The 24,899-nt window shown below is 36.0% G+C and overlaps 1 protein-coding gene and 1 non-coding gene across 2 annotated transcripts in view; both read left to right on the plus strand.

The window, feature by feature from the left end:
• Positions 1-24,899, plus strand: part of LOC131481299 (protein eyes shut homolog) — a 1,058,324-nt gene that overhangs the window by 662,449 nt on the left and 370,976 nt on the right. The gene's annotated exons all lie outside the window — the stretch shown is intronic.
• Positions 5,324-5,396, plus strand: TRNAK-CUU (transfer RNA lysine (anticodon CUU)). Its single transcript has one exon. It is a non-coding gene; the product is annotated as a tRNA-Lys (tRNA).

Below are 24,899 nucleotides of genomic sequence, written 5' to 3' on the forward strand. Positions count from 1 at the left end.
TAGGAGGATAGTGATAGTCCCCCTTGATATAAGATGGTAATAATAAAGCTAGATGTGATCTATTGATTATACAAATATTTTATTAGAAGATGTAAATAATAGGGAAATAGGATATGAAGTTTATGGGAACTCTGTTCTACTTCCCAATTTTTGTTTTGTAAATTTAAAACTATTCCAAGTTAGAAAAGGTAAGCATATATACATATCTTTTCCACCAAACTTTCCAGAAGCAATCACTATTCAAATTTTCTTTCCCTCTGTAAATTTGATTTATTTGTTCTTGAAATTCACATAAATGAAGTCATAGGAAATATATGCCATATATACAGAGAAAGAAGGAAAGATAGAGAGAAAATCCTGCATCTGCTGGGTCATTCCCCAAATGGCCACAATGGCCAGCGAGCATGTTTGTAAAAACATTTTCAGGAGAATGTAGTTTCATTATCTTAGTAAATTCCACAGAGTAGATTTGTATGAAGCAAGTTTTGTGTTTAACTAAAGCAGAAACTGACAAATCTTCTTCCAAAGTTAGTTATTTTTTTAAGTAGAATCAAAGATTTGAAGACACTGGCTTGAAGCAACAAGCTTAACACATAAATATATATTACATAAGAAATAAATAAGTTCCTTTCCATTTCAGCTTCTCTTGATTGTGTGCTGTAGCTGACTTATGTCTATTAATCAATGCTAGTTATTTTTGCCTCAGAAGATTAACTTTCACATATTGTCAGGTGTGATTAATTCTTTATTCTTTTTAATTTGGATTTATATAATTTTATTGGAAAACCAGATTTTTTTTTTGTTAAAGAAAGGAGAGACTGAGAAAGATCTTCCATCTATTAGTTCACTCAGCAAATGGCTACAACAATCAGAGCTGAGCTGATCTAAAGCCTGGAGCCAGGAGCTTCTAGGTCTCTCACTTGGGTGCAGGTTTCCAAGGCTTTGGACTATTCTCTGCTGTTTTCCCAGGCCATAAGCATGGAGCTGGATGTGAAGTGGGGCAACTGGGGCACTAAGCAACACCCACCCATGTGGGATCTTAGTGGTAACAAAAGGAGGATTAGCCAATTGAGCTATACACCAGACCCTTAATTCTTAATTTATAAAATAATAGCCACATTTTCTTTATCAGGTCATCAGTAGGTGGTTATTTGGATTGATTCTCTATGTAAAATGAGTACAATAATAATGGGGGTACAAATAATTCTTTCCTATGCTGAGTTCATTTCCTTTGGGTACCTTCCAAAGGCATGTGATCATTGGGTTATGTGATAGATTTTATCTTCAGTTTTCTAAGGAATCTGCATGCCATCTTCCATAATGTTTGTAATAGTTTACATTCTCACCAATAATCATAAAAAAGAATAGAATCCTTTCTTTTGCAGCAAAATGGATGTAAACAGAAAGCATAATCTTAGTGAAATAAGCCAGTTCCCAAGACAATATCATGTTTTCCCTGATATGTGGTAACTAAAATACAGAGTACAAAAGAATGCAATACATGTGAGCAAAATTGGCATTTGGTGATTTGATTATACCTTACAGCCCCTGTGTGTACTCTTGAGAAACAGTGTTTTGTTGTTTTCTTTCTTATTTTCCTTTTTTTTTCTTCCTGCTAACTATTTGTTGAATTCTCAGGGAGGATTAATCTTGTAATTATAAAATAAGCTGAAAGTATGTTATCATAAAAGTTTGAAAATAATAAGAAGAGGTGGAAGGGAGGTAGGAAATAGAGGGTAGCATAAGAAGTACCAGTATGCTTCCAAATCTGTATATATGAAGTACATGGAATTTTTCATCTTATCTAAATATATAGCCTTAGAATTCATAATTTATGTTACCTACTAATGTATCTTAAGAAAATAGTGATCGTGATAATTATTGGAATTTGTTGAGTTAGGAATAAAATATATATCATTTCTCAGCCGTTTGGCTGATCAAATGTAGGAATACAATATAAGGGTAAGTGTAATAGCAAGTTGCACTCTTGTTCACCAGATGTCTGCCACTACACACTCTCCTAAATTCCTCTCTGCACTCGAGCTGGTGAGTGGGAACTGACCACAGCATACTGATTCTCAAATTTATATTGATGCCTTTCATATGACAGAGGGCATTTCTACTGCTAAGTTTATCCGACTCCTTTGGACTTCCTTAACTTACCTCGTGCTCAAATCAAATATTTTCAGACATTGAGTAAAAGCCCAGTGGTCATCCTGCTCATGAGCAGACATCCAGTCACTCTTCACTACCCTTCACAATAGGTGTTCAGTGCCCTGTAACACTTGTGCTTTTAATGGCACTCATTCATATATCTTGCATTTATCAGATATGAAACTTCCACATTCAGGAATTCCCAGAACTAAAAAAATATTCTTGTGGTGCTGCCTCATCTCCCTCAAATCTTGGAGTCCTGGAGCTGCTGCAACTGCAAATTAGCATAACTGAGTGGCTTAAAAGTAATATAAATCTGCATCCTTATAGCTTTGGAGGCCATAAGTCAGAACTATTTTTACTAGCATGGCCCTGCTACTTCCTCACCTATTCCAGCGACTGACAACTCTAAGATATTTCTCAATCTGGGTATTATAACTCCAATCTCTGCCTGCATCTTCACCTTCCCCTCCAAGTGGTCTTTCCTCTTCTCTTCAGAGAACATTTATCATTGCTTCTAGGGTTATTTCATCTCAGGATTGTGTTTTAATTGCATCTTCAAAAGCCCTTATTCTAAATAAAATTGTATTTTCAGGTTCCAGGCGAACAGATGTGTACTCAGCTATACACACACATAACCACCACCACCACCACATGCATTCTTATTGGGCCGTAGTTGAATCCATTACAAACATTGTCAGTCTTCTGTTATCTAAGCTGCTTTTTTTTTAGTACTCAATATTTTTCACATCTAAATTAAGAATATTGTCATGCTTCACATAGCTTCTGTTTTAATGAGTATTGTTGAAATAACTAGTAATTGCTTCTTCATTTCATTTGTAAATAACCCACAAGTAATCTCAAGGAATATGCTAGGTTTTTGATCAAACAATAGGTTGGAATCAAGAAAAGAGAACACATCTTCATTCCTTTTCCTCTGGCATGATTTTAGAGACAGTTACAGAAAAGCAATCCAGGGATGAGGCTTTGAAAACCAGTTCAGGTTGGCCCTCCATTTTCTTGGCAATGCACCCTATGACAGAAAGATAGCAAAAGAGAAACACATGGACTTGAATGCAGGCCTGACAATGACATCTGTCTACCAAGATACCTTGAGGTTATTTCAGAATGAAATGAAATGAGTAGGAGATCCAAATCCACTGAGAGTCTGCAAACTGTAATCAGGTTAATGTATTTGATATTCATTAGAAACATTTTTTTTTGGTTGGGATTTCTTTACCCATACAATGTTGACAGACCTACCAGGAAGAGGATGTATAGGGGGAGATGGAACTATGCATTCTGCATGTTCAGTAGCCTGTTCTCACTGGGTGCTACAACACAGTTCTGCCATTCTAACAGCCAGTAAGTATCTTCAGGCATTGTGTAATATCCCTTAGGGAACAAAATCACTTCCCAGTTGAGACACTGGCCTAGGTGAACACTGTTGGTAATCACCAGCAAAATTGTCTTTTAAAATGTCTGTTACTTCAGCATTGTTGTGAAGCTCAAGTTCAGCGGCTTTTGAACTAAAAAGACTTAGACCCTTTTGATTCCCTAGAGTTTGGCCTTTTTTTGTTTGTTTCACCAAATGTACCTTTTAGATATGTGTAACATCTATTTCTCTGTTTTTCAGAACTGGAAGCATGTTTCAAGTTAATAGGGCTATTCAGATCTCTTATATTCCAGGTCATTAATTTTAATGGTGAAGACATTGTTCTATGTCACTGTCTGGAGGCAAAGGTGCATACTGATAATTTGACTACTTGCACAAGGAAATATTATTTTCCTTGATAAAGATATGCCATTCGTTTGAAGTTAGAAATGTTTAATTTATGAATGTCTATTAGCATTTTATTTAAAGCTCCATTAGCTCCAGTATATTGAATAATATCTCACTATTTTGCACCTCATGTGATTCATTTAAAGAAGTAGAAATATTCACAAAAATATCTAACTGGTATTTATAGACCTTCCTTCGCTCTATAATAATGCAGGAAGTCTTTCTAATTGAACAAGAATGGAAATGACACTAACAAAAAGATAAGGCAATACAAATGCCTGCTTTTCACTTCCAGTCATATTCTGCTCTTGTGTGAGTGCATGATATTGTAATGTTATTTTTTTTAATTTATCACCCACTCACTCCTATGACCAAACCTGTACTGAAATATTTTAAATGATCACTAAAGAAGCTTATTATCTGTTTAGAATCTTAAAATCAATGGCTTATATCTTTCAGATACTGGGAAATTCTTGATTATGGTGAGTTCCTAAAAAGATAGATCAATTTGGGCAGCAGGAATATTTAAAAATATAATTACTGGATCAAGTAAAAAATGTATGAATAATATACTAGGTACTCATAAGAGCTCTCACTTTTGATACTATTTTTTTATATGCATTTCACAGATTTTGTGTTAGCTAGCAATATAATCTGGAGGCAGGGGGGAAGCCTTAAAAATTAGAATAAAAATCACTAGTACTAATTTGGGCACTAAGTCATAAAGAGGTTCTTGCAAGGAACTGGCACTCTACATAGGGGCTAAGCTGCCATATGAACTCCATTTCAAGTCCTGGCTGCTCTACTGTAATCCAGCTCCCTGGCTGGGTAAGGAGAGGAAAATGGCCAAAGTACTTGGGGCCTTGTCACTCACCAACTCATAGATCATATAGTAGCATCATTTTCTTCAAGAAGGTTCTTGATTTTCTTTTTCATTTCTTCAGCGACACATTAGTCATTTAATAGTATGTTATTTAACTTCATGGCATTGTTAATTTTTTTTCTTCCTGTTGATTTTCTGGCTTTTCATTTAAAATATAGTAGCTGTGTAATGGAGACTGTCATATCTAGTAACATGTCATTTAACTTCATGGCATTGTAAATTTCTATTTTTCTTCCTATTGTTGATTTTGTATTGTTACTTTCCATTTAAGGGGATGTACAGTAACTGTGAAATAGAGACTAACATTTCCAGATGTGAGGTTACAATGCAGTACACATCTCTACTTCCAGACAAAGATGGACTTATAATGAAACTGTTTACTGTATCTTGACAATAGGATGCTGTGCTGGGGTCTGTGCAGTGGGTGTGGATAACATGAAGGTGTGAAGAGAACAGCTCCCCTGTTTGGCAAGGCCCAGGGGAGCTTCCAACTGTTTGGCAAGGCCTGGATAGCTCAGTTGGTAGAGCATGGGACTCTTAATCCCAGGGTTGTGGGTTCATGCCCCACGTAGGGTGCCACTTGCCGGAGTTCAGCTCCAGCCGAGTTCGGAGCTCAGGATGGATGCGTGAAGTTGGCGATAAAGAAAGACACAGACACTGTCACTTGGTGCGCTCTCACAACAGCTCAAGAAAAAGCTGTCCTTTTCATTTACTCAGACACCTCACAAGGTTCTACACAAACAACTAATTGTTCTATTTTTACTTCAAGACTAAGGGGGCATGTACAGACATTTGGTCACTCTGTCTGCACTTCAGGGCTAAGCAGGTGACCCTAAAGATAATTCTGCAAAATACTGTATTCATATTCTTCAAAGCAAGCCATTATTCATTCTTTAACAGTAGCCATGGAACAACAGCCAGGACTCCAAGGCCAAGGCTCATGCGATTACCTGCTAATCAGTAGTACATTATTACCACATTTCTATTTCTACAATTTATGCATTATTTAATGGGAAAATAGGTTACAATGAAAAAAATGTAAAATCTAAAACAGAAGTTTCAAATGTTAAATACCCTTACAACTACAGACTCTACAACCCCATAAACAATGAAACAATAATCAAAAGCATTTTTCTTTAATAAAAGCATCCTTAATTCCTCTACCTAAAAATTATAAAAGCAGCTAAAACAGTTACATTTTCTATGCTCCAAAAAAATTGCAAAGACAGGCTAGCCTTTGAGATAACAATAACTATTTATTGCCATAGCAGTTTCAGCTCATACTCCCATCACTTGCATTAATATTTAGGATACTATCAAGCCCCTTCCCAGAAGGAGTGCTACATGTCTGGGCCAAATTCTGAGGTAATGGTTAAGTACACAATAAGGTGTCCAAATATGGCATGGGCTTAATTGTGCTCTTGTGTGTAAATTGTCAAAGGCCCACTCACCAAGACATTATCAGTGACATTAACTCTCAAGCTCACATTGGTTGCAAAAGCCATCCCACAGGGGCAAAAAACAATGCCTCAATAGATTACAGAATTCTTAGTGGGGTGCTTGAGTGTTCATGCAACCAGGGGGTGAAACAGCATCAAGGTGGTCAGAGAGAAATCCGTTGGGCCCTGCCAAACAGCTGGAAGCTCCGCTGGGCCTTGCCAAACTGGGGAGCTGTTCTCTTCACACCTTCATGTTATCCACACCCACTGCACAGACCCCAGCATCACTGGTCTCTCTGCCATTGTCCATACCCACAATGATGGACATATGACTGTTGATGAAGAACTGTACTATAGTAATATATTATGTACTATAGTAATAATATAAGAACTCAGTGGTAGGGGAGGAGACTTGGAGGAGATAAGGGAAATCCCAGGGCCTATGGCACTGTATCAGAGGAAGTATAAGTTAAAATATGGAAAACAGGAAGGTAGTTGGGATGTCAACATTTTACTTCAGAGTGCCTGGAACCTGGCCATGCTTCCTCTCCTAGCTTCCTGTAGTGCATTCTTTGAGACAGCAGATGACGGATCACATAGCTAGATCCCTGCCACATATGTGGGAGACCAGAATCGAGTCTTGGTTTTTCTTTTCGGCTTGATCCAGACCTGGCCCTTGGCACAGATTTGGGGAGTGAATCAGAAACTCCTCTCTTAGTCTCTTAGTTTTTCAGCCTATCTGTTATTGAAATAAAATTGAAGTTAATTTTTAAAATATCATTATGAAAAACTACCACATTTGGAAAATGTGGAATATTTGAAAGCTGGCTGGATGGAAAAAATAACTAAGTAAATTAAGGCATGGTACTATGTAGTCATAGGTACCCAAGTATTTTTTTACTATATCTGTCATAATGCTATTCTATAGCATAATAACAAAATAAATGAATAAATAGATAAATAAATTTCAGGAGCTAGCTGTATACAGATGTCTGTAGAAATTCAAGGAAACATGAATTTCTGACAGTAGGATAAAGTAAGCAAAAAATCAACACTGACAAAAAAAACAAAATAAGAAGACATTTGGCTATCTTCTAAGAACTAGAAAGAAAGAAATTTAAAAAATCAAAATAAACTTGAAAATTCAGAAGCAAAGAAAGCACTCAAAATGTCATTCAGTTTGATAGAATCTACACAACCAGTGAACTTCAGCTACTCAGACTGGCAGGAAGTAGTCCTAGGGGCAGGAGATAAAGCTCAGGAATAATTCCAGTGGAAGGCTGTAGAGAAGGTTTTCTGATTCATAGATGGAGCCAGAACCCCAGAGCTCTAATGTGATGATGACCTGCTACCCTCTGCCAGATGCTTGTGCACGTGAGGAAGGGCATTTTTCCCTTCTCAAAACCTTGTGCAGGGCGTTTGAAGAAACAAAATAGTGCGTAAAAATTGATGGCTATTTGATAATCTGTGCTTTTAACCCAAATTAACACTGCCTCATAAGTGTGAAAGTAATGCTATGCATTTTTCAGTAAATCTGTACAAGTTGTAAGTACTCTAAAAATTTGGTGATATATATGTGTGTTTTCTTTGGAAATGACTTAAAAATATTCAAACAATAATAGCACACTCTTAAGAGATGTAAAAAAAAAAGATGCACTGTTAAAGAATACAAGCACTTACTGACTTCAGATACCAGATTTCTAAATTACAAAAAATTAAATAGGGCCCAGCACAGTAGCCTCATGGCTAAATCCTTGCCTTGCATCTGCCAGGATCCTATACAGGTGCCAGTTTGTGTCCTGGCTGCTCCAGCTCCCATCCAGCTCCCTGCTTGTGGCCTGGGAAAGCAGTAGAAGATAGCCCAAAGCATCAGGACCTTGCACACTTGTGGGATACCCAGAAGAGGCTCCTGGCTCCTTCCTTTAGATAAGCTCAACTCTGGCCATTTTGGCTACCTGGGGCATGAACCAGTGGGTGGAAAATGTTTCTCTCACTCTCCTCTCTGTAAATCTGACTTTCCAATAAAAATAAGTAAATCTTTAAAAAAAGAATCATACAGTAACTGTGGATTTTTGTATTTAGAAACAGATAAAGAATGAGTAGTAAGCAAGAGACTATTCCAACCAGCTAATAGTATCTGAAGAGGTAATTTAGATAATGTTCATAAAAATATGAACATACCCATGATAGCAATATGCATTTATATCATAGTACAATCAGAATATCAGACACATATATAATCTTAAAACAGAAAAGTGTAACAATCAAGTTCTCCTCAAGCGAACAAAGACTTTATGATGCTTTATTTTGCAAATGAAACAATGGAAATCGATAAATTATAATAATTTAAAATTAAAATTGACTTAATTAATGAAATGTTTTGCCACTAACAGATCTTGACTAATGTGAAATTTAAACAGAAAAGAGATTTCAGATGGACAATCTAATATTTAGAAAACTGGTTCTATAAAAAGATATTTAATTTAAGGGATTTAAAAAAATCCATAGCAATTCCATACTATTTATACCTATGCTGAAATTCAGAATAACTGCCAGAATAAACTTCTTTTTACTTATGTATTTATTGATTTATTTATTTAGGAGCCAGGGGTAGGGGGTTGATAGACGCATGGGATGTTTCATCTCTGGTTCCCTCTTTAAATGCCCACAATAGCCAGTGTTGGTCTAGGTAGCACCCAGGAGTCAGTGATATGCACATATCCCACATGCGTGGCAGGAACACAATTACTTGACCCATCACTGCTACCTCCCAGGGTTTGTATTAGCAGAAAGCTGGAGTCAGGAGCTAGAGATGAGTATTCAACAAAATGCTTCAGTGTAGGATACAGGTATCTTAAACACCATCCTAAGTGCTGTACTAAATGCTTGGCCCTAAACAAACATATCCTGGGATTTCTGTGAAGATTTTTGAAGTACCTTCAAATATAGGTAAAAGTAAACTAGTATTTATTATGTAAGCTGAACAAAACAAAGCACATGAAAGTAATGTAATATTGGAGAAAGTGATGAGAACAATATTGCTTTAATGTCTTTGTGCTGTTGTAAATGAGACAGAATAAAGAGTTGCAAATAGAATATTAATTCAGTGTAAGATGTCCCAACACTGGCAGAGATTTAAGGTCAGTTTTCCTACAGAAAGAGATGAAAGGTCTCTGCATCTGTGTCTCTGCCTTCCAAACAAAATGAAAATAAATGCACTAAAAAGTTAATTATTATACAATTTGTTGGCACAATTAAGACACACAAATCCAGTAACACATAAGTCAGGGAAGAAACCACTAGGGAAGCTATAAAATATTTAGAATCAATAATCAAATTTCTACATACAAAATCTCATTTGCTGCAAATAAAGAAGTAACTTCAGGAGACTAATAGCCTTAAATGCCTATATTAGGAAATGTAACATCTTTAAATTATGTTGCTAAACATTCCACTTAAGAAAAAAGTACAGCAAGGAGAGTTCTGTAAGGTATTAAGTTTTATTATGAGACTGCTGAAACTAGTTCTGTGCACAGCATTAATTAAATGAGCAGAGATGTCTGCCTGTGCTTGAATTAAAATAATATATAGTAAAGATTTTTCTCCAATTGATCTACAACTTCAATTCCAATCAAGATTTCAGTTTCATAAAGCTGAATAAATTCTTCCTCAAATCACTATGTAAATGTTCAGTTGTGCAGTTAACATTTATTGAACATAATGTGTCCATAATGATTATCTATGTGCTATGAGAAATAATGAGCTTATAACCTCCTGGGCAGTATCTAAACTTGCTTTCTGAAGCTTAAAATATGATTAGAACACCTGCATACAAAGATATACTTACCTAAATTCATTAAGACATAGAAATGGGTTCAATTTTTGTGTGAGCCTTACACTTGTGAAGGCTTAAGCTTTCTGTAACTTTATTGTGCACAGGTTGTTTTTATTAGTGCCTCACTCACATGTTCACTCAGAGCACCTGCTAACCACCACGTTAGCATTGCCACTCTTAGGTTCAATCTCTGTTCACTTAGATGCACCAGAATAGAAGATGTATTTTGGTGGTTACTAATTCCTACACACTTTCGGATATGTCAGTATCAACAAATTAAATATTGAGAGAATACAAGTTGTATGGATGAATGGAGGTAAATGATTTAGCTCTAATTCATTATGTATCTTGCACAAAAACCAGCACTTCCGTAGAGGATTTTATGGGTCATACTGCCTCTCTTGTACCTACTTTACTCTTCTAGTTAACAAAAGATAAAACTATCTAGTAAGGCTTTAGGTCTATAATCCTACACAATGGCAATTAGTAGTCAGATGATTGAATATATTGATGAAAGGAAATTGTTCCACAACTTTTCATTGATTTCTTATTGATTTAACTTATTCCTTTCATACTTACACATAGCACACATTTCAGTTTTTCTATACTACATTTGTTTATTTATTTATTCTATGTGATGGCCTTAAGCATAGATGACCAACAAAATAGTAAGAAATGTTTCAGAGTTCAGAGGGTTAGGCAACAAAATATTGTAATCTACTGTCAATGATTTAGATAGGCTATCTGATTTAGTCTAAAAGAGGCCAGTCTATGGTTTCCAGAGTCAATTATGGTTTCACTTAAGCAACAAAATTTTGCTTTAGTGTAATACAGCTCATGCAATATTTTGGATGTATGTATACCAAAAAAAAAAAAGAGAACTTGGAACATAGTAAAATTTTAAGTTATCTGAAATTCATACTTACCTTCACTTCTACTTGATAAATTTTATCATAGCTCAATGGGATGTACTAATTATTACGTCTAGTTTAAGAGATGCTCATAAGAATTGATTTAGTTGCTCAGGTTCATATATCTGGGGTCCCATAGATAATCTCCTTGAGTTAAAATCCTATGAGGGAGACAAATTATAAAGAAATAAAATTTCCCTTAGTATTTTGAGGAGAGTGAAAAAAAATTTAATCCCTTCTCTGTTCTTTCACATAGCCAGATGTTTGCATATAGACCACGAAGTGACCACAATATAAGGAAACAGAAATAAAAATAACCTCACCTACTTAAATATTTTATTTCATCTTATAAAACAGCATTCAACTTTGAAGATTCTCTGCACTTAATATTTCCATCTCAATTACTTTGCTTGCTACAGGAAGCTTTCCAACAGGTAATCATGTTTTCTGGTTTTTTGAGACTTGCCAAATAGTTTTTTTAAATGTTAAAACTAATTTTCACAAACATAAGAATAATCAGGTTTTATTACATCATTTTCAAATAAATCTTGAATACAGAGAAAAAATGAAATTTTAAAAAACTATCTAATTACTTTGTATTATGAGAAGGTCTTGTTAGATCAAAATAAGAAAGCTTGAGGAGCTGAAAGAATTATTTCACACATGTGGTTCTTAATGGGACAAGAAAACTGTCTCCTTTGGCTTCTCTTCCTGAGAAGGAACAGACTGTAATTATAGTTGACAATTGAGTTCTGATTACATACAGTGCATTATTTCTCATTTGAGTTAGTCAGCTGTGTGGGCTGAAAAGGTTCTTTATTCCCCTAAACTGTGTAACCACAGCCACTAATATAAACCTGTGCAAAAACTGATAGAAAAATGTCTGATTCTTAAGCATTTAGTAAAAGATTAAATATAAATCATGCATATTTCAGATATTATCCTACACAGCCACTAAGTAGCAAGATTTCTCTACAGTAGATGACAATTTAATTTATAAAAGTAGCTTAATAATTAAATCATTTTAACATGTTTATAGTTGCAACATTTTTAAACAGTAGCTTTTTTAAAAGGATATTTGAAAAAGGCAAAAAATGAAGGCTTGAAATTCATAAAATCACAAAAGAATCAGAAACAACTACAATAAAACTTTTAAAGTGATACAGGAAACCAGAATCATAAATTACACATGCAGTCTTATAGCAATAATTGAAACTTGGAGAAGATGTAGCTCACAAGAAGTAGGGGAAACATCTCCACATCTACATGGAATTTAGTCCATTGATTCATCCTACACCATGTTTTCTTGAAATAATCATGCATATATTACTGAAGAAATTCAGAAGGAAATATTATTGCAGAAAATCATGCATTCGCTAGCCTCATTTGCAAATTCATTCTAAAGTGTCCAACCAGGAAACATGCACCCTCCCTAGGTGTTAGGGGGAGGGATGACCAAGAACTGCCATGATTCATCTCCATGAGAGAGTTTATTCAGTTTCATTATCCACAATCTGAAAATCTACCTTTAGATACAAATGCTTATATTGTAATTTTTTAAAGATTTATTTGTTTTTATTGGAAAGGCAGATTTACAGAGAAGAGAAGCAGAGATTAAGAGCTTACTTCCCCAGGTGCTGACAACAACAAGAGCTGCTAGGAGCCAGGAGCTTCTTCCATGTCTGCCATGAGAGTGCAGGATCCCAAGCCTTTGGGCTGTCCTTCTCTGCTTTCCCAGGCCACAAGCTGAGATTTGGATGGGCAGTTGGGCTGTCAGGACACAAACTGGTGCCCATTTGGGATCCCAGCACTTACAAGATGAGGATGTAGCCATTGAGCTATCCTGCCAAGTCCAGGTGCTTACATTTTTAAAATAGTTAAAGCTTAGCTGAGAGTCCTTTTTTTTTTAACCTTTTTTCTGTTTACTACAATTTAAATTTAAATTAAATTTTATTGTGGATATTTTTAGGTGAATATGCATTTGTAAAAAAGAACATGTGAAATTATGTATCCTTGACTCCATTTTCCCAGTGGTAATCTCTTACAAAATGGCAATAAAATATCACACCTGGAGTATTAGTGCTGCAAACAATTGTGACACAAAACAGGTGGTATCAACACAATGCCTTTTTAGCCATTTTACAAGCACAATCACTTTCTCCTGGTCCTAACCCAGCTAATTCTACTTAGCTGAGGATCCAAGATGGCTGACTAGGGTACGGCCGCACTAGTTTGTGCTGCTCATGGATCCAAAAAGATCAAAACAGGAAAATATGTCCAGGAGTCTGGGTGACAGAAATTTACGACAGATAAGTTAAACACAATGAAGACTGCATGGAGCAAGAAAGAGAACTCAGACGTCCCAGCAGCCAGCCACACTGACCTTCAGCTGCAGACTCGAAGCCACTACCTTTCCTCATCGAGGTAGGACAAAATTGCCTCACGCTGCGACTAGCCACTGTAGCTGACAGGGAATTTCATGGTTACCCACTGACTTTTTACTTCAGTCTGGGGAGGTGACTAGAGTCTAAGCAGGTGCTCAGCTTGGAGCAGGGACTCTGAATTGCTCTCCTACCCTCTCACACCTGCAGGATGCCACAGTAGGCTGCAAAAAGCCATGTAACATGCCTCTCTGTTCTCAGTGGCAGAGTCAAAGCAAGGTGACAGCCACTCTGAGAGTTTGGGGATCACTAGCCCCAGCGCTGCACTGCCACATCATGAGTGAGAAACATTTAGCGTGGCTTCTGGAGCCTAAGCCTGGAATTAGCCCTCAGTCCCCCACCCTGGGCGAGCTGGTTAATGACCTTACTATACCTTGCAATCTCAGGACTGTAACAATTAGTTCTAAATTTCTCCCTGCCAATGGAATCTACCTTATGGACATAGGGAAGAACCTACCTGTTTTCCTTCTCTGAACTAATACCTTCCAGAGTATAATCTCCTATAGTGTGAGTCCTCAGTCTGTTGCCATCCAGGACCGGGGCTTGTTGGTGCTGTAAGCCACAGCACCAGCTGGACGGTCCTAGCAGGACCTGAGGAAGGGTCCGTTCACATTGCACAATCTGAGAGCCACAGCAGTGAGTGCCACAAATGCTGGCATCACTCAGGCTTGCCAACAGGACCTGACAGTCCTTCTGCCCTTTCGGTTTCCTGCTCCTGAGGACCAGTGCCTGGTGATAGAGAGAAGGAGACTTTACCTCCCTACAAGCCGTTTTCCCTCTGCTTGCTTTTACTCCAAGAGAAGGATGGTCCTGTTTAGAGAGTGTCCCCAGTAACTTTCTAGTATAGCTCTATGTCCTTCAGGTGGTGTTCTTTTAAGTGCTTCAGGAAAGTACAAATCAAAGAGAAAACAAGATACGTGGAAACTGCTATCCAAAAATATCAGTTAGAGGATAGGCACTGAATTATACTCTTACTTTGCACAAAAGTTTTAAACATCTGCTCTGGAAATAAATGCATTTAAATTTATTTAAATTTATTCAGCATGGTTTAATCTTATTAACATAACACCAGAGTTTGCAACCTAATTCCCCTGGATATTGTATATTGTATTTGACCCATGAATTTTGTTTAAATTTGATTGCTTTAAAATATTTGTGTATGTATGTACATACACAGGTATATGTGTATTTATGTGCACATGTTATAACATACAACATATGTATTTATATGTATGCATATATGCAGAAATAACCACATATGCTCAGGTTTCCACTTCTTCCTGAAAAGTGACAAAATCGATGTCCTTGGATCCACAATCATGTGAATAGCCTTTAGTGGGACCGTGAGTCACAAGTGATATATGAGGGACTGATCTGTTTCATCATAATCTCATACCTACTTTCTTACCCTGTTAACTTATCTAGGCTTCCTCAGAAGCATGATATTCAGCTTGCTTTGTGGTTACTATTAAAAATCAGAGTGGTCCTTTGAACCTTGGGGTTGTGAGAAGAGCGGTATTTGAGCTTGGGGACAGTTCCACCAGATAACATTGGTTCTAAATTGAGGACTCTCTAACCATCAACTTTCCATTTATAGCAAGTGTTAGATAAAGTGTGTATTGTACACCTAATGTGTGGCTGATAGCAGCTCCTCAACAGGTAAATAATGACAGTGATTAGGAGAAGAATGATGTGATAGGAACAATAAAATAACTCAAATTGTGAAGACTATAACTTTCTTTATAGAAAAGGAAAGAGAATTCCATGACAGTGGAGTCCTTTAGCACTTAATTCTGCAAAATGGGATGTGAAAAGAATAATCCTTTCAATTTGAAGTTTCTAAAACAAACTTGAATTTTCAGGTTGTCTTTAAAGTGACCTCATGGGAAGACAGGGGCTAAGTAGACTCAGCTGAAATTAAGTGCAAGTTATTCACTGGTTGTAACTCATTTAAAAAAATGAAGAATCTTCTGTGAACCCCTGTGATTGAGATCATTTATTACTTATAGGGGACTTGTGTTTAAATAAAAGAAAGAATTCTTAGTGTGCAAGGTATTTCTTCTCTGATAAAGTCTTTTAATTGAGTGAATGATAATGACAAGTAATGTGTGGCTGAATTCTTTCTGATTTGTAGATGATGTCTTTTCTGCCCTGGCATGGTAGAAGCGTGAGATAGCTTTCTAGGGTCTCCTTATTACAGAAATACTCATCTCAGTAATGAGGACTTCATCATGTGATGTAATCACATGCAAACGACCCCCCCACCTCTTAATTATCACCACGTGAACCTCTATTAACATACAGATTTGAGAGAATACAAACATTCATATCAGAATAATGCTTGTTTACTAAAAGCCTTAAATATGAATGAAGGCTTGCTAAGGGATTTGTCTTGCATTTTTAAAATTTGTTTTATTTTTGTATTCAATCAGATTTGTGGAACAGGGCTACGTGCAAAAGGCAGATGTTCCACATAGTTTCTAGCATCTGAATAATTAAGCTACTTCCTTTTAAATAGCTTCATGTGCTAGCTTCCCAAAAGAGAAAATGTGTATCAATAGTTCTAAGACCCATTTTCCTGCAGAAAGGTGACTTCATATTAAAATAGATTTCAGAGAAGTCAAAATGCTAAGTGTTTGGTGAAAGAGTTCAGCTTTTGTTGATGTACAGAAGTGAAGTGAGAAACTTTTACTCTAGTTTTCTAACAAAAGTAAGAAATAGTTTTTCATATATTTCATTGATTTGAAAATAACCCTTTCCCACAAATTAAAAGAAGGTGCATTCTTACAGATTAACCTCATGATTTTAAAATAGATCTTCATGAGTTTGTGGAGCAGGGGGCAGGGTAAAAAAAAGTATGTTTTAGGAAATAATTTTATTTGAAGTCTGAAATTTTTGGTAGCAATATTTTAGATGTGTCACACTCTTGATGATTATGTAAAATATGTTGAAAAGGTAATGTTACATTTCATTTTGCTCAAGGAAAAAGTTTATTTTTCCTTAAAAACATTCAAAATGTCAACATTGAAGCTGCATTTTCTTTTTGCACTTAATGGTATTTGGTTAACAGAAAGCAATTATGTGTAAGCTGCATCAGAGAACTGAATATGACAACTATCATTTCCATGTATAATTTTGGCTGTGCACCAGTAAGAACCTACTTTAACTTTCTATTCCAGTATAAAACCTGGATACTGCAAATACCAGCAGAACAACATTTGGTACACTGTTAACTGGTACAAAAAAAGACACTGTAAAATTGAACAACCCTACCAGCCTTACATTTCACATTTGCTTGCTTTAAAAGGAGTGGGTTATGTTCAGGAATGGTAAATTCCTTACAGACAAAAACACTTCACTGGAACCCATTTCTTGTCCTTTGCCTTTCTCCTTCCCTCTCCCATTCTTCCTCATCCTCTTCATCTCCCTCAGCTTCCTTCTTTGTCTTCTCATTTTGTTCTGAAGGCTCTTTCGTTGCAACATAAAGCCTTTCTTCAGTGTGATATGTAGAAAATTCATTTCTGTTTTTTCTTCAGTTCAATGACATTTTTTCATAAGGCTGTTTTTCATCTACAGCTTTGATTCCACTTCTTTTCCAGTTCTTGGCAACACCAGCAGTGGAAGCTTTGCCCATGTTTGTTTTTCCCCTGAGGGTGTACAGAATTGCTCTTATCAAGAAAAGAAATACTGAGCAGGGCAGGGCCAGCATTTACCCTAATGGTTAAGATGCAGGTTGACATTTCCAAATTAAGTCCTCGCCTTGGACTCATAATTCCAGCTTCCTGCTAGGTTGGATAGTGGAGGGCACTAGTGATGACTCAGCAGTTGAGTTATTGCCATTCATGTGGGAGACTCAGATTGAGTGCCCCAATCTCCAGCTTTGATTGGCCCAGGCTAATCTTTGAAGAGTGAACCAAAGGATAGGAGTTCTGTTCTCTTTTTCCTCTGCTCCCTCCTTCCTCTTCCCATCCCTCCCCTACGCTCCACTCCTTTTGACACTTCTCTCTCTCTGTCATACACATACATGCACTCTGTAATTGTAATTGGAGGAGTTTTTGCATTTAAAGAAACTGTAGGATGTAAATTACATTAACTACTGTAACTTATGGATCTATAAATCATGGTTCATGATCAAATTATCCTGTTATTGCAAACTCTTTATATGGAATCAGCTGATATCTATTAAGCAGTATTGCATATCCTCTCTTCTTCCTTAGTTCATTTATTCAAACACAAGTATTGTCTGCCATATGTCCTGCCTTGTGTAGTGCAACAAATACAGTCACCAATGAGATAAATTTCTTCTCTTACGGAATGTGGTCTATTTAGTTGTGATGGAGAGGTGCACTCACATGCGTGGGCACTAACATAGCCAGAAGATCCTACAAATGCATTTTGGCCAAAGCCCAAAGGATGCCTTGAAGTGGAGTTGGGAAACAGCCAAGATGGAAGAGGGACAGAGGTATATGGCAGAAAGTGGGTATGGGCAAAAGTGTGCCAGTCCAGTCAGTGGCACAGCTAGTATGAAATCTTGGCAGCAGAGAAAGGAAGTAAATTCAGAATGTAAGGAATTCAGACTCGAAAATCTGAGCCTAAAGATTTTGGCTGCATCATAGTGAAGGAGTTTGCCTTTTGTCCTGAAGGAAGATGGGGATTTTGATGTATAAAAGGAAGCATGTCAGTGATGGAGGTAGGTATTAGAGTAAACAAAGGAGATTTTTTCCCATTTTGTTTCCTTTGAGGCAAGTATGATAATAGAATATTTTATGCTTATGGAAACAAAATAGGATAAAAGTGTAATAAAGTAGGAGTATGGGGAAATGATGTCATTGAGTGTTCAGAGACCGGGAACCAAGATTCTCAATGTGTTAACCTGAGAGGGAGAGGAATAAGAAGTCTTCATCCACAGCAGCCTGTAGAATGAGTCATGAATTCTGACCTATTCTTTTTGCCAGAGAAAAGATGATGTAGCTTTGAGAATTAAAAAAAAGTGACGGGGACTGGCATTGTGGAGTAGCAGAGTAAGGCACGAGTGTATCACAGTGTTCCAAAAGAGTGCCTGTTCTCCACTCCTGGTTTGGCTCTGTGCTGATGCCCCTGGGATAGCAGTGGGAAATAGTTCAAACACTTGAGGCTCGACCACCCACATTGGAGACCTAGGTAAAGTTCAGGCTTTAACCTGTCCCAGTCCCAACCACTGCTATCATTTGGACAGTGACGGTGTGGAAAGAAGCTCATGCTTGAACTAGCTTTGTTTGCTCTTTGTTTCTGCCTTTTAAATATAATCTTTAAAGAAAAAAGCAAAAGGCATATAATGGGAGTGGTGACTAGGTTAGAAAAAGCAATGTGATTTCAGTATTTGTTGCATTTGATTATTTTACATAGAAACATGTTTTAGAAATTCAATAAAAACAAAATTGCCTTATACCTAAATCACAGATGCAACTTCAAATATTTTAGCATAAGCAAATTAGTTATTTTATACTATAATCCTGCTTGATTTTTCATTAAAATTCAATTAGTGTATCAGAGTAAATATTCAATACTTGAGGACATAGAACATCTTCAGAGAATGAGTGGTAAATGCAAACAAAATAGTAATGCACAGGCAAAATTTAAATTCTGACAAATCAAAGTTAAAGTCAAACCCTTTGGTCTTTCAACTTAATTAAGAATATTGGTAGCAAAATGGGTTGTTTGCAAAAGCTGTGACCTACTTACCAGCTAATTTTCTAACACTTAGAAAAATCTGTCATTTATACTAAGTTGCACATTACAACCTTTGCAGTAGAAGTGACAAATAATTGCTCTCTTTTACTCCATCCATGACATTTTAGAGATGAAATCAAAGGTTTTTAGGACTAAAATGCTACCATTGACTCGTTTGCAATTTTCTGATAATTAGGTAATCTAGCATACTGTTAATGTGTCTCCTCAGGCTGTGTGGAAATATAAAATGGATCCTGTTTTCATAGGTGACTCATCTGCATTACTTCATTAGAAGAACAAAAGACGCAAAGATAGTAATATCCATTCTGTGTTCACATGTAATAATTGATGCTGTAGTTTTGGAAAACAGAATAAATTTTGGCATTTAGTCTATTATAGGAAATGTTTATTGATACGAATAGTCAGACTAAAACCTTTTGAAGAATATTTTCATATTATATAAGCTGTGCTAAATAATGTATTGAGAAAAGCTTTACCTAAAGGAATAGTTGATTGAAATCTAATGACTTATGAATGAAATCCATATACCCCACTCATTATTAATCTAAAACAGATAAATTCTGATAGCTGTTGTCTGTATCACAGAGAACTCTGATTGTAGTCAATCTGGCATCCTATGATGCATTACATGGTATTTCAGCAACTTTTTCTCCATGCATGTTTTACACAATGTGCCTTATCTTCTTTCAAATACTACATAGCCCATTGCAGAAAATGCAAATCTTGAAATCTTGCTTGAAATCTAGAATATCTAATTCAATACTATGCTTGCCGTGAATATTTGTAGTGTAGTTGTTGTTATCCATTATTATTAAAAGTGGCTTAGGCCTAATTTCATTGACTACTTTTTTTTACTAGTATAATACTTGGGATTGGAATTATAACAATTTGGCAATTCTGTTTTCAGAAAATGTCAATACATGGGAAAGTTACCCATATGAAGAATATAAGCATTTTTTTTTTGTAAATTCAGTGAAAAATATGAAAACTTGCAAATGTGATGCCTTAAAAGGAAGACAACATTCATTATATCATTTTGGTTTTTTAAAGGGAAATACCAATTAAATATTTTCAAACTGATGTAAGCTGGGTGTTTTGAGAGTGAGAATCTTACAGTAGAAAAGTCTTGACCTACTTATCTATCCACATCCACTTATTCTCACTACTTTCTCAAGTTTGTACAGCCAATTTATTTCTATGTTTCTTGGTTTTCTCTCAAACCTCACATTTTGCTGTATCTTCTTTATCTGTCAAGATATTTGTACACAATTTGGGAAACTTTGTTGTGTTCATTTGCTCGATTCATGTGTTTGCCTTCATATAAGGAGATCCAAAACCTTTATGGGAAATGGAATTAGAATGTCTATTTTGGTGCAAAAATTTTCAAAAGATTTTCTTTAACAAACATTTTTCAGGATGTTTGAGAAGATCCATTTTGTGTATGAATTTTAAACATTTTTTGCACTGAAATGGTCTTATCTTAATTCGCTTTCTGTAGGTTTGAACTCTGTCTCAATATATTGAACTCCTCATCTGACATGGTCAAAAGAGAGAGAAATTCCTACCCTCATTAGAGCCTTCTTTTCCCAATTTGTCCTCAGTGCCTTGAGAATTGATTTCCATGCTCCAGTAGCAATTTCTGACTAAAACACAGCTAAAGTGTGTCTTAGGGGATAAGGAACAGATCACCAGGAACAATTAGCATTGACATCAATTAGCATAGGAACAATTGCTTGGCTTCTAGGAGATATTATGAACTTTGAAAGTATTTTTTCTGTCATTCACGTAATCATTATTTCAGTATTTTTAGAATATCTACAAAGTGCTAGACCTTTGGCTAGTGCTTGAAATATGTAATACTGGAGTCATGTGAATATAATTTTAGAATTCATACAAATAAGTTCACAATTCTATACCTTGAGTTTCATCACCCAGCTGACATTTTGCTTTGTTTAAAACCTCTAAAGGTGAGTTGGTGGTTTATACTGTAATTTTAAAATAGATTTTAGGTCTTTTTAAAAATGTGATTTCTTAAAGTTCACGCTCTAGCAGTTTTAGTGTGGAATTAGCCCAAGGTAGTTTTAGAGCAATAAGGGATGTCTTATTGAAGAAGCCTGCTAGTATTTTACTTCTTCTTATTTTTTTTTCCACTCCAAAATAATTGAAAAAACAGAAACTGTACCCAAGGGAAGTAGCTCTCAAATATGATCTGAAACTATTGGGGCATATATTCTTTAGTTTTTAAATAAAATAATATTTCTTTCATTTTTCACACTAGAGAAATTACCAGGTTGGATTCAAAATGAATCAATATATACCTGAGGCTTTGGACTGTTTTTTAATGTAAAGGATATACCTAGTAATCCTAAAAGCTGACTGTCACAACTTTATTTCCACAGTATGAGTACAATTTCAAGTTACAAGACCAGTAGAAGTTTTTGAAAAGCCAACATTCTTGCCTAGTAAGGCAATTCCTAACTTGCTTGGGGGGTCAAAACTTAGTTATACTTCTAGGTCTCCTGGTAATAATGATTTAATATTGTAAAAGTAAGAGCAAAGAACTGTCAGTATCAAGAGTAAAAGATTATATAGTATTCATATTTTTTATGGTTTGTACTTTTCCTCCATCATGTTGTATAGTGATTTTTAAATATCCTTCTGGGGATGCTGAATATTTGTTTCTCAGGTCAATGATTTTTCTTCAAATGGGGAAACTGAAGTAATAGTTTATCATTTACCAAAGGTCACAATTCTCTAATTCCTAAGGATAAAGGGGTGATGTTGGGGCAAAGTACAAGTCTTTGTTCCCACTTCATTTTCATCTTGCCATGATACTTGTAAATCGGTCAATGTGGTTTACTATGTGATGATTGTCATGTATTTGAGCTACCTAATTTAATTCCAAGCAGACGTAAAATTTCCATAAGGCGTAATTTAGGTAAGACAAGGACTACTTTTCAGGTAACTAACTCAAGGAAAGTAACTAGTATAGTTGAACACAAAGCTTATTCACCAAAACAGCAACACCATCAATAATCCTACATAGTGAGTATCTCTGTTCTCATCTGCTGACCAAGTTGTTTAATCTGAATAGAGAGCAGTAAAAACAGCAAACTAAATTAGATGTGCTTCCTAGTAAAATATATGCCTTCCATTTTTATATCAAAATAATTGGTTCAGAAACATTTAACAGCTGTAAACCGATCGTTTTTTTCATGTTATTTATTTTTTTATTCCAATGAAGGCAAAACAAGTCTAAAGAGGAATTCTGACTGGCTAAATTGACCAATATGTGTGCTCCAATGTTACTCCTACTGTAATTGAACAGTCGAACGATAGCCCAGTAGATCTGACTGTTGGTAGTGTGCAGAATATGGTAACTGAAACACTAAGTGGCTCTTAAATATATGGACGTGCATATCTCCAAAGAAGTGATACAGTTTCAAGGCAGCTAAAACATAGATGACTACTTAAATTATGAAGTGAAATTTCTGGTCACTGAATACTCATTGTATTTAAGAAATCAGGAAAACCAAGTTATGGCCAAAATAGAAAACAAAGTCAAGCTAATCCTGGCTTCAGATTGGCACACACCGATTGTTGCAGTCACTTGGGGAGGGACTCACAGGAATTTCTTCCGGGTCTCCCACACGGGTGCAGGGTCCCAAGGCACTGGGCTGTCCTTGACTGCTTTCTCAGGCCACAAGCAGGGAGCTGGATGGGAAGTGGAGCTGCCGGGACTAGAACCGGCACCCATATGAGATCGAAGTGTGTTCAAGGCACCAAGCCATTGATTACATATTTTATCTGCTTTTTTAAAAGGGAAGGTTTATCTAATTGAAAGTTACAAAGAGAGATTGACATTTTCCATCAGCTCATTCATTACCCAGATGGCTGCAAAGGCCAGTTAGGGGCCAGACTGAAGCCAGGAAATTCTTTTGTGTCTCCCATGTGGGTGCCAGTTGCCCAAGTTCTTAGGCCATCCTTTTTCCCAGGCCATCACAAGTGGAGCATCCAGGACACAAATCAGTACCACGAAATGCCAGCATCACAGGTGACAGTTTATCCACTGTGCCACAACACAGTCCTCATATATTTATCTGATTTTTAATTTTTAAATTTTTTATGATACAGTTTCATAAGATCAGAGATTTCCTATTCCTCCATTGTTTTCCCCTTTATTATTACAACAGTGTGTTTATATACATATATGCATAAATGTATATGTTCTTCAACAGTCACATGCCCATCATTCTGCTATTTAAGCGTATCCTGATATTGTAGGTGTGGATGATGGTAGAAACCATCCTGTTTTACTTGTGTATACTGATAGTTTGATTGCTTTGATTTTATTCATTATTTTAAGTGGGCAAACTTAGATATTAGTTTATTACATATATTGCAAAGAAATACTATCTTCATATTAATTAAATATACTGATAAATCATCAGTGTCTAAGTGTATATCTTGACAGACAAATGAATCTTCAGTACAATATTTTATATTCTCTGTACTATCCTAAATCTTTACACAGGATGCTCTTATCATGAAGATCATTATCATGTCAGTGTAAGATAGTCTCTAAACTACTTTCCTGCAAAGATAATTTAAAATCCATTTCCATCTCCAAAAAGCTAAAAATTATCACTAGAGAAACAGAACTTTGATTTTCAGTTGGAGAAATATGATTCCTACCATCATGAACCAGGGATTTTATACATATTAATTATCTCATAATGGGTAAATAAACATTCATTTTACTATTTTGGTACCCACTATAACTGAAGAGGTGTTATATTTACACCATAATTAGCTTATTTTCTCCTAACATTGTTTTTTAGGTTCATGAATTCTGTCACATATAGTGGGATTACCTTCTTTTTAAAGGTGGAATAATAATTCATTTTATGTATTATACAAAGTACCATGTTTTCTTTAACCTTAGATCAACACTTAAATTATTTCCATTTTTCTACTGTTAAAAAAGACATTACAATGAACATATGAAGTCATGTAACACTTTGAGATCCTAATTTCAATTCTGTTGTCTACCCACTCAGAAGTAGCATTGCTGGATCATGACATAGTTCCATTTTTGGATTTTAAGAAACACCAATGCTGCTTTCTGTAGTAGACATATGCCATTCATATCCAGTGTTGTTTTTATTTGTATAAGGTGCCAAGTAAAATACAGTATGGTGGTTGTCTGGGACTGAGGTCAGAGAGAACTTGTGGATGCCCACCAATGTATAAAAAGTTTCAGTTATTTCAGTTCTAGAGGTTTGTTTTACAACAAGATGGCTGTACTTAGCAATAGTATACTGTGAACTTAGAGGGATAGATTCCAATCTGAGTGTTTTTATCAGATACTTTTTTTAGTGAATAAGAAGGGTAGGTGTTTGGCATGGTGCTTTAAGCTGCCACTTGAGGCACTCATGCATCCTATGAACTTGAGTCCCTGCTCCAATTCCCATTCCAGATTCCTTCTGATGCACACTGTGGGAGTCAACAGTTAATGTTGAAGTTGATAGGGTCGTAGTAACTCAAACTGGAGGCATGGATTTGATTCTAGGCTTCATCTGCCCAGGCTCAGATTTGTAGGCATTTGGGGTATAAACCCAGAGCTAGATAAAGCAAAGAGACAAAGATCTTCTGCCTGGTTTTCAAATAGATAAATTTTAAATGTGAAATGAAATGTGTTGCAATTAAACACCTTGGTTCTA

This window comes from Ochotona princeps, chromosome 1 (genome assembly GCF_030435755.1).
Source record: "Ochotona princeps isolate mOchPri1 chromosome 1, mOchPri1.hap1, whole genome shotgun sequence".
Classification (NCBI taxonomy): domain Eukaryota; kingdom Metazoa; phylum Chordata; class Mammalia; order Lagomorpha; family Ochotonidae; genus Ochotona; species Ochotona princeps.